Genomic DNA, 11,428 nt, shown 5'->3' with positions numbered 1-11,428 from the left:
CCCCCCAAAAAAACAAAAAGCCTCCAACCTAGATTGTTGTATCCTGCAAAAATTATCTTTCAAAATTGAAGAGGAAATTAGATACTTCCACAACAAACAACACCTGAGAAACTTCATGAATACCAAACCAGCATTTCAATCAATTCTAAACAATATCCTAGAAAAAAACAATGTGGGTCAGAACTCCATAAGGCCCAACATAGTGAAGCCATCAGGCAAGGCAAGAAATTAAAGGGAAAGGGGCAAAAATGAATTCATTATTATTACCACTTTTCTGGTATACAAAATGTATTCATATTGTTTGACCATGCAGGTTTTCCAGCATATTGTTTATAACCTTTTGGTCCAGATATTCTCCCTTTTGCTCTGTTGCATATTCGGTGTACTCCCAAGCCTCCTCTGAATCTGTCACCCTTCCAAATTATCTATGGGCATACTCCCCCCTTGGTTCCCCATATAGACATGGAATTAAAGAAGAAATTCTCTCATCTGAGGTTGCTTAAATCTCTGAGAGTTTTACATGAAATACAGTCTCAACTACAAGACCAGGTTTGACTCCAAGACCTTGGAACCACGGTAGAAGGGACCTTTTCCAGTTGTCCTGTCTACTCCTCTGGTTGTGAAGTTTGCAGAACACCCGACGTGGATCCATCGCAACCACCTCAAGCCCGGACCGAACAACAGTCCAGAGGCACGGAAAATGGAGCATCGTCAGCAAACCAGGAGAAATGAAAATAAAACTCCACTCAACTGGACCTTCATTATGATCTGGGTGATTTCCCTTGGGACAATAATAGCATTATCCAAAGAGAACTTAAGTCATACTAAAAATCTTTGGGAACAATTAGCTGAATCCTTAAATTTGTCTGAAATATGTTTAAATGCTGATATAAATTTTCATTATGTGCTTGGAAGATGTTTGGTTCCAATATGCACCCCACCTGAAAGTATTAGACCTTATACTATGTTTAAAAATTTACTCTCTGTGCCAAATATAAAGGTTATACTTCCCAGTGTTTAAATCTTAAGCAAACAGATACTAAAGTTATTCCTATGATTATTTCTGTGATAGGTATACCCTCAATTGGAATACATGCTGATAAGGCAGTTAGGAAATTAGCTTGCAAGGTAGTGAAAGGGTTAAATACCACCTCTGCCACATTGGCGCTAATTAATCAAGAACTCCAAAAACAATATTGTTTTTATACAAATAAATCTGATATTGTTAGGGATAAGATCAAAACCTTACAGGAAGATTTAGAAAAATACAAAAAGGAATTACACAAAAACCCCCTCTAGACTGGGCTCAATGGGTTTCTACCTTATCACCTCCCCTTATTGGGGCCCCTATTAGGGCTCCTGATATTATTAACCATCGGGCCTCTAAAATTTAATAGACTTACGGCCTTTATTAAACAATAGATAGATACCATGCAAGCCAAGGCCATCCAAATCCATTACCATCATCTTGATCTGGCCGATCAGGAGGAAAATTATTTACAGGTCCGAACATCTATGGAGACCAGAAAATAAGCCTGACATCTGAGAGGTCCAAAAAGAAAATATTACCAAGTCCTTACAGTCACAGTTACTGGAGGGCCTTGGAATATCCTTGAAGTCTTCTGGAGACTTCTCCTCTCTTGCTACAGTTGACCCCAATGACGGGTAAGACAGTCAACGCCTGACTGATCAACCTAAGACAGGGGCTTCTGTCGAGATGTCAAGGCCATCTCTTCCTCTACCAACTACCCGGCCTCTACTTCTACTCTATGGTTAAAGCCTACTGACAAGATCAGGATACTTGGGATGGTCTTTCTAAACTAATTGGCCTCCGCTCCTGGCTTGCGTGATATATATCTCTTCATTTTTTTTACTGTAAAAAGGGAGGAGATGTAGGAGACCAAATATTCATACTCTCAGAGTTGTTTTTGAGCCTAACGTAACCACCTCCATGTTTACATCTGAATCACCTCACTGGCACAGACGTGCCGATGACTGTACTAATGGCCTTGCTCATTTAATGACCTAATCTGTTACATAACAACTGTATCTCATCATAACTGTTACTGTACAATATGTTTCTCCTTTATCATTTTATGATTAGCTACTTCCTCTTACAAATTTGTGGTTTTTGCCTTTATATACTGCCTATGCCTGCAAATAAACAAGACCTTGACAACTCTTTGCTTGGTCTCCTTCTCTCTGCGCCTCTCTTGTCCCATTTCCAGGTATCTCCCCTTCTCGAGCTCTGCTAATTACAAGCCCTGCTGGCCGGGGCAACAATCAACTCACATGAGATATCTTAACTGCCATCTTAGTTACTTTCTTGTCACTGAGACACAATGCCTGACACCCACAACTCTAAAGAAGAGAGGTTTATTTGGGGTCACAGTTTGTACAGGTTTCTCTAGAGCTGGCTGGCTCCAAGGTGGGGTGGCGTGGCAGAGGAGAAACAGGAAGCAGAGAGAGGGAGATCAAGGAAGGAAGACGGGAGAGCGACCCACCTGGGCCACAGCCCCAGTGACCACTCCTCCGACCAGGTCCACCTTCCAACATCACATTTAGCTACAAACTCATCAGTGGACTGATCCACTGCTGAGTGGCACATCCCAGTGATCCCTCCCCACATCCCCAGCTGTGAGTGCACAGGCTTCAGGGAGCTGTCCTGATACAAACCATAGCCACTGTCCTAGCCCTTATACAGCTCTGGCCCTCACACCCACCCCAGTGTGTGTGTGTGTGTGTGTGTGTGTGTGTGTGTGTGTGTCAGGACTAGCCTAGTTACAGAGGTAAAAACTGAGGCTAGAGGACTCAGCTGTCCATCCAATGGGTTGGTAGGCAAGACAGCTGAGGTTCAAACTCAGATTTTCTTGATTCTGAAGACTTTATCCCCCCCCCCACTACTGAGGCCAAAGTATGAGCAATGGGCAGTGTGACCCCTGAGGCTTTGAGTAGCCAGAGCTTGTAGGGAGTATTGAATTATAGGACCAAAGAGAGAGGTCAAGGCCAATAAGTTTGCCAGATGAAATATAAGATGCCCAGATAAACTTGAATTTCAGATAAATGATGAATAATTTATCATCTTAAGTATGCTCCAAATGTTGCATGTGACATAGTTATACTAAAAAACATTGATGGGTTCATCGACAATTCAATATTAACAGGGCATTCTGTATTTTTATTTGCTAAATCTGGCAATTCTAAGGCTGGAGAGTGGATACTCTTAATATATGCTAAGGAATTTAGACTTTACTCCGGGTTAATATGGACCCATGAGGGGTCTGGGCATGAAGGAGCGGCGTCAGAAAGGTGATATTTGAGACTAGCCAATGATAATGGCATTTATTGAAGTAGGAAATTCTAAAATACAGGACTGGGGGTAATGGAAGAAGAGAAAAAGACAGGCCTCAGTAGTTGATTAAATATGGGCGCGTGTAGAACTCAATATGACATGTTTACAGGACAAATGCCTAAAAGACTGGCAGGTACTGCTAGAAAGACAGATGTCTACAGGAAAGATTGCTTTGGGGAAAAGAAACATTGACCTTGGATGATACCTGTGTGTCTAAGTGAATTTTACTATAATAGAAAAAATGTTATTTTCTTTAGCATCTTCTACCAGGTGCTGTGTAGACAGATTACTCCTCATCCTCACAGCCACCCTGCCAGGCTGCTATAATCACAATTCTCTAATGGAGGAAAATGATGCCACCAGAAGGTGATGTCAGGATTTAAAATCTCAGACCATTGGACTAAAATCTGACCGACTTTCCACTAACCCATGTTACCTGTGATTAAAGAGCTTACAGCCAGAACTCCTGAGCCGCTGTGGCTGACGTTATGATGGCTGAGAGCCAAGAGGGAGGAAAAGTCTGCTAAGAGGAGGAGTCAAAGGAGAGAGAGCTGAAGAGCACCTTTGGGAGAGGAACGGCCAGAGAAATGGCTTCGAAGCGTCAATGAAGCTAGCATCTTGAGCACGACAGCTTGATATGATGGTTGTAGAAAGTCAGGAGAACCCAAGGCTGGTAAGGAAATCCTAGAGAGGTACTCACATGCTGTGTCACAGTGCGCCTTATCTGCCAAGCCCAAGAGATCATAACTATGTCGTGGGCAATGGGAAGCTATTGATGAGCTCTAAACGAGGCATTGGCATAGCCAGATGTGTTTTCATAACCTTGTGGTGATAGAGTTTGCTTTGTGAATCAAGACTCAAGAAAGAGAAAGAGACAGCTTGTAGTTAGGGTTTGTAAGGGAACTGACTTAATACAGGACACATAATTTATAGGATTATTTTATAATATTCACCCAAAAAGTGAACTGCAAGAATGCAAAAGATCTCCCACATGCTAGAGACCTGAAGAGTCCAGCCAAGGGCCTGGACCTCAGAGCAATGTCCCTCACATGTCCAGCTGAAGAGCCCAAGGCAGTGTCCACCATGAGCCCAGGTCTCACGACAATGTGTCTTGCAAGTCCATGTCAAGAATCTGCACTAGGAAGGCCCAAAGGCCAATGGTGGAAGCTAGAAAGCCTGCACCAGAGGGGTGAAGGATTTGCTCCCCAGGCTGAGGGGTCTGCCCTGAAGCCAGAAAGCAATGCTCAAGGTGAAGACCAGAGCTCCCCTGATAAGAACACAAGCCATCTTCAGGGACAGCCAGGCCCTGAGCTCTTTTGAGGATGAGAACAGCCAAGTTTGCATCAGGAAAATCAGCAGCATACAATCTTCCCCACCATCTCCTTTTATGCCGTTGGGTCTTCCATGCCCAGAACCACACTGACTCAGTTCTGCTGGGCAGTCCAAGTTGACCATTAGATAATTCACCATAGGGCTATTCACAAAATCCTTGAACATTCTCTGCATATAAGGAGCCAGTGGAGATAAAAGAGCTAATGAAGCAAGCAGAAAGCAGGCAGCCAGAGAGGTAGTGGGGGGAAAAGAAAATTTGGTGTAATAGAAACAAAGCAACTAATTCAAGCAGAAATGGGCTATGTGAAGGGTCACACTCCACAGATACCAGATGAAATAAGGACCGGTAAACCTTGGATCTAACGCTCCTTGTTTTGTGTGGCCTCCTTCCGTGGCATACTTCTCTTCATCCCTTGCTACGGTTCTCTCAATAAAGCATCAGTGCACAAGCATTTGTCTCAGACTTTGTTTTCTAAAGAATTTTGGCTGAGACATAAAGATGCAGAGAACTACAGGACTAATTTGTTGCACAAGCTGTGGATTCCAGTTCTTTTCCCTGTCAGTACAAACCTGTAGTTTTCAGCAGTTGGAGACAGAAAAGAAAACAAAACCATAGAAACAAATGTGTCAAAAGCATCGAGGGCACCTGAAGTCTCCTGCTTACCATATCCAATTAGCATGATGCAATCAAAATAATGGAACCGGCATATTGTGCAAGGAGATATCAAGCTACTAAATTCTCCATAGCCTGTATTTTGACAGACTAAGAGACGGCCTGAGACAAGACAGTCAAGTCTACTGCTGGTCATTTCAAGTATAAGCCTTTGATCCTCTCAATTACTGGAGATCTAGAAGTAGAGTTTACAAACTTCAACCTACTGGTCCTCCACCTAGCTGTGTAAATAAAGTTTTATTGGGAGCTGAGGATGTAGCTCAGTGGTAGGGCATTTGCCTAGCATATGTGAGGTCCTGGGTTCAACCCCTGGGACCAGGAGAAAAGATTACATTAGAACACAGTCACACCTGATACAGAAAGCTTTTGTAAATAATCTAAAAACCTACAAAATGTTAGGAAAATGCAAAATGACTTCTGCTGTCTCTAATAGCAATCTGCTTTGTTTATTTAAAAACTAACAGACACTGGAAGCATTGACCATGAAATGGGACATTTGGCCTCATCCCAAACCTTGAAAACTCTCTTTCTATGCACTAGAATAGATAGCTAGACAAATCTTAAGGCAAACTCCCTAACTATAAGGAACTGTTACGTCTGGGTTAAAGTTAACTGACTTGTTGCTGTAATTTGTACATGGATAATGTGAACTGAGGAAATGAAATGCAATCACCTGAATGAGATCATAGCTGTAAAACCCATAAAAGAAGAAGCTGCAACCCAATGGGGGATCCATCACTGACACTGCTCTTGGTGCGATTGGCCTTTTGTTGACAAAATACACTTTTTATTATTTTGTTTCCATTCTGCTTTCCTGTACGTGTCATTTACCAATTCCTTCCGCAACACATCTACTCATTTACACGTTGTGTATCGCTGCTTTCACACCAAAACAGTTAGAACAACACAGACCATCTGGCCTGCAGAGCTTGAAATATTTACTATCTTGCCCTTTACAGAATGTGTGCCAATCTGTGATCCAGAATAAAATATCTGCCTAGTCAGTAGCCCTGTATCAAATACCAGAAGATGTGCTGATTTGCTCTAGCAAAGATACCACAGGAGTGCAGCAGAGGCAACTGCTTCATTGTGTTTTTGGTAGTCGGCCAGTGTGTGTGTGTGCGCACGCGTGTGTGTTAGGTGAACTGGAAGGGAGCATGATGGGTATTACTAGCCCTGGACAATTAGTCTTTGATGTTGACGCTAATTTCTGCAGCCCCTCTTGGGATAATGGTGACGCTTCTGATTTACTACATTTCTCAGAGTTGATGGGGTAGAGGCATTTGAGCTTTCCTGCAAAGAGAAGTATATTTCAAGGCCAGGAGCCCAATTTGAGGATTTTTCTTCAAAATTAAATAGATCTCCACTAAACCTTCAAAGACCAGAGAAGTAAACTCAGGGTGAGTCTGCAAAACCACTGTATTGCTTTGTGTTGTAATCCTAGGCCAGGGCTCCATTCACAACCTGGACTCAGTAAACCCCAACCTAACCACAAGGCATTATGGCATTTCGGGGTTCCTTGGTATTAGTTCTCAAAGTGTCTAGGTACTGTCCTTTAGCTATCCAGCTATTATCTTGGAACAATGTCATTAATCCTTTTAGGGAACAATAAGAGGAAAACAATATATTTTCCTTATGGTAGTGTTGGACTTTCCTTCTCAAGGGAAGTCAGCCTCCCCTTCAGTCGGTGGGTTCTAGGTTTGTAAACTGACTTCCAATTTGGAAACTAGTTGAGAGATAACAATGTTCCAGCATGGTAGGTGATGCTGATTACCAATGCTTGAATCTATCAATAAATCAATGAATTAATTTCGATAATTCCCTCTTTCAACCTTAGAGCATCCTAAAATATCAATCATGGCAAAAATCCTTGCAGATCAAGGCATTTGTCACTCTGGCCTTGCTGTGCCCTTTGTTTACATTTACCCAAACTCTGTTAGTTACAGCTGTCACCTGACCTGTGCTTTTCCAGAATCCCGACATCCCCCTTGACATTAGGGACCTCAGTTCTGTGGCAGCACCCTCCTCTGTTGGCCCTGATTTCCAGAGGACAAAGAAGCTGGTGCTCCTTTAACCTTATTCCTTAGAGAAGGAAGCTCCTTGGGTTCTCCAGAAATATACCATCAGGCAGTAGGTTGCCACATCTGACATGGTGAATCTATTCTCTCGGTCTCGCTTTTCTGTCATAATAGTCTCGCTTTTGTCTCTTCCTTAATACAGTGCCAGAATATTTTTGGTATTTCTACTCCCTGTCCAAGCTTCAAGAAACCATCACAAGAAACTAATTTAACACTGTATAGAAATTGTCTGAGCATTATATAAAAATGCACAAGTTGATACCTTCTTCCCAGTTCATTCTCTCCTGTAAAGCCCTGTTATGCACTGTCCCTTTTCCCATTTGGACACCTTCAAGATCTGTTCCTACCTGTATTATCTCAGTCCCCTCACATTCCCCACTGCCTTCCCTTGCGATGTAGACTGTCTCTTGTGGAAAAAACCTCCTCAGACTGTGCTGAGCTCCATCACCTGTTACCAAACTGGAGACAGAAAGAGCAGAGCAGGCAAAGCTTCAGGAGAACGAGATCCATCTTGCAATGAACCTGTTTAAGGTGAGTTCATAATCGGTCCGCTGGCAAAAGGAAGTTGTTTTCTTCCATCACGAGGGACTGCTTCTGTTGACCAGGAGGGTTTAAGAACAACAGGGGCCTCAAAATTCTGAGGCTTATCCACGCACATATTTTAAAACAGGTCTTAAGGTTTCGTTATCCTTTTCCTTTCTGTGAAAGATTTTAACCTGGGAGACCTGTTGAAGCTATGCATTCAATCTTGTCTTCAGTTTTGCCAGGCTGGGTCCTGAACCTAATTTTCCAATTGTGTCTAGCCTACTACTGTGAGTCTCCTTTATGGCTGCCGTGAACATCCTCTAGCTTTTACAGTGTTTTGCTTTGAACTGGCCTTTTCTTTATATAAGATTTTAACGTCCTCCAAGCAACCAGTCCGTTCCCAATCTTTACCACTATCATTGCTTCCGTACAATCAAGCAGATCACCCACTTGGCAAACCAGTGCCTCGTGTTCCGCCCACACCACATCTCGACGGTGGGCAGAAGCTGCAAGAACTGTGACATGTCACTGCATGGCAGGGATTTGCACTACCCCACTCACCACCCTACCAGAGAAACTGCCCCTATTTCCTTTGAATAAATGGGCTACTTGATCGTGAAATCCCATTTTAAAGGTCTGCTCCTAAAGACCATTCTTGTCCTATCACTTTTCGTAGCTTAGGACTCCAAGAAAACAAAGTTTGAATTTTTTGTGTGTGTGACCAATGCTTCATTGATTGGCGAAATTCCAGGGAAGAAGGTGTGAGAGGGAAAGGGAAGGGAGCACAGAGTAGAAACAAACATAAAGAACGTGCTACCGAGATAGCCGTAGCTTCATTGCAACTGAAGCTGCCAACGCGATCTTCTAGAGCGACTCTGAGAGTAGATGGGAAGGTACTGCCATTCCGGGAAGAGTGAGGCGTGTGGCTTCTGTCTGTTTCCTGTCTCTCGACTTCCAGGTGGTAATAAGCAGGCCTTCCGGAGAGCTTCCTGGGAAAGCAGCCTCGGCAGTGCCTTCCGGCCAGTGTTCGGGTCCTTCCGCCTTTCCTTCTCACCAGTGCTCAGTTCGTGGGGGACAAAGCAAAGCTGGAATTGTGGCTGTGGCTTTACGACCGGAAGAGAACTCGTAGGGTTTTAGGAGGGTACATTCGTGTAACAGCTAGTGCCTGGCGTTCAGTGATCACTCAGCAAACAACTAGTAATCAATTAATTAACAGTAACTAATCACTAATAATTAATAAATATTCACATGTGCTTGTTACACGGAATGACTTGTTTGAACACTTCCTGAACCCCTTTCAGCCTTTACTGGCCGAATCTGAATGAAATAAGAGTGCCATGGGCTGCGGTCCAAAGGAGACAGGGGCAGCCAGGCACCCAAATGGCTCTGTGGTGACACCACAGTACTGGAGGCCACCACCTGGGCACACATAGCTACACACAATGGTACACAATGGAGTCAAGTTGTTTTTTAGGTTTTTTTGTTTGTTTGTTTGTTTTGGTACCAGGGATCAAACTCGGGACCTTGCACTTGCTTGCGAGGCAAGCGGCGGAACCACTGAGCTAAATTCCCAGCCCGGAGTCAAGTATTTTGATAAGTGATAATCCTTCCCTTATCTAGCTGCCTTAACACATTCTTTTAAATATTTGACTTGTCTCTGAAAGCCACTGAGGAAATAAATTGATATTGTTTTTTTAAAATTCTATAATTTACAGCCTGGCAGCTAAACGGTAGTCACAGATTTCAGAGTCATAGATTTGCTTCTGAAACAGTAAATACAGGATCCTGCAGGTGTCAAATATATTAAGAATAATATTTTCTTTGAAAAATCTGCTACATTATCCTCTGAGTTTGGTTAACCATAAAGAAGTATCCTTCATTTGATGAATAATTCAAGTCTGCTTCTTGTCACTATGGAAAACAGAGCTGTCTTCTGCAATTTCTGTTTATAAGACATCCCATACCACAGACATAACATCTGCCTCCCCAGAGGGAAAAACAGCTCTTGGCAAGTGGAAATATAATTTCTTGAAAAACAAAACCCTTCTCTGTATTGGTTAAAAACTGTTTCAATATTCTGTTTTGTTCCTGGTTCAAAAGAGTCTCATCGTCAAGGGAAATCTACCGAAGAATGTGAGACAGGAGCTTTCAGACAGTGACAAACTAAATTTTGAGCTTCCAAAAATATATCTTTTGCTTTTCTGGAAGCAAGAGCCGAGATATTAAAAGTTATAAAACATGGTCGGAGTTGTTTGGTCTGATGCACGTCTGAGCTGCAGCAAACGTGGTTGTTAACAAATTTCCGCCAAGCTTCCCCATTGGTTAACAAAGGTTTATCAGGAAGATCTAGTTCTGGAAAGGTCAGTCAAGTAATGCCAGTCACCTACTACAGAAGGTTTTCATACTTTCAGTGAGTTACTATAAAGAACATTAATTCATATATTAAAAATGCCATATAAATTTAACTCATTTGTTGCAGTTCCTGGTTCCCAAAGTGTAAGCTCTCACAGGGAAGACACGACAGACACAGATATACAAAATCATCGCAGCAGGTACCATGGTTTGGTTGTCTGATGTCCTTGAAGTCTGCCAGCCTACGGAACAATCCTTTATCTTGTAGGATTTAATAAAAAACAATCTTTCAATTCCATCCTATGTGTGACAAAACCCTGGATTGTTCCCAATACCCTGAGGTTCCAGAGACACCCCGACTTTCTCCTTGTAACCCTGGCCCCGTGAGACTCCCTGCCGCCCACCCCACCCCACCTACTCCAGAAGGCTCCTGGGTTCTCAGATTCCTCAGAATAGCATGGGCCGGGGACCCTAAGCATAGCAGACTCTTACTGAAGGTCTAAAGCCGTAAGTAAATGCGAGGAATCCCTGTTCTTAAATGCCCGCCGCTCACTTCCACCTCTGGGGGTCCTCACTGGCCACCTCTTCACAACAGCCTCGTCCCAGTGCCCTTTGGCTCCCTTTATTCTTTCATTTTCCCCTTTTCTGCTGCTCCTTAGCGATCCACGACCCCGATTCCTGTCTGACGTATTTAGTGATAACAAACATCATTGCATGTTTACTCACTGAATATTTAAATTTTTGAAAATTTGTGACAGTAAGACACATCACCATTAATCACCCCAGAAACACTACCTCTGGCTTTGAACACGTTTATCCCTTCATCCTCGCTACCTTCTGAGGCCCTTCCGGCAGTCCTCGTTCATGAGAATCTTTACAAGGTGTGATTTTTGAGACTGCGGTGAATGCCGCTGAGTGCCACGAGTTATTGTTTATAGGTAGACGACCCCCAAGCCTCGTGCACTCATAGTTGGGGCTTTGGGGAGGTGACTGGATCACAACGGTGTGATACTCATGGTCGGACACTCCCCGGATGAGTTAAGTGATGTTGGGAGGTGAATCAATCTCTCTCTCTCTCTCTCTCTCTCTCTCTCTCTCTCTCTCTCTCTCTCTCTC

This window comes from Fukomys damarensis, unplaced genomic scaffold (assembly GCF_012274545.1).
Source record: "Fukomys damarensis isolate Sample0158 unplaced genomic scaffold, DMR_v1.0_HiC HiC_scaffold_17, whole genome shotgun sequence".
Taxonomy (NCBI): Eukaryota; Metazoa; Chordata; class Mammalia; order Rodentia; family Bathyergidae; genus Fukomys; species Fukomys damarensis.
This window is presented reverse-complemented; position numbering follows the sequence as displayed.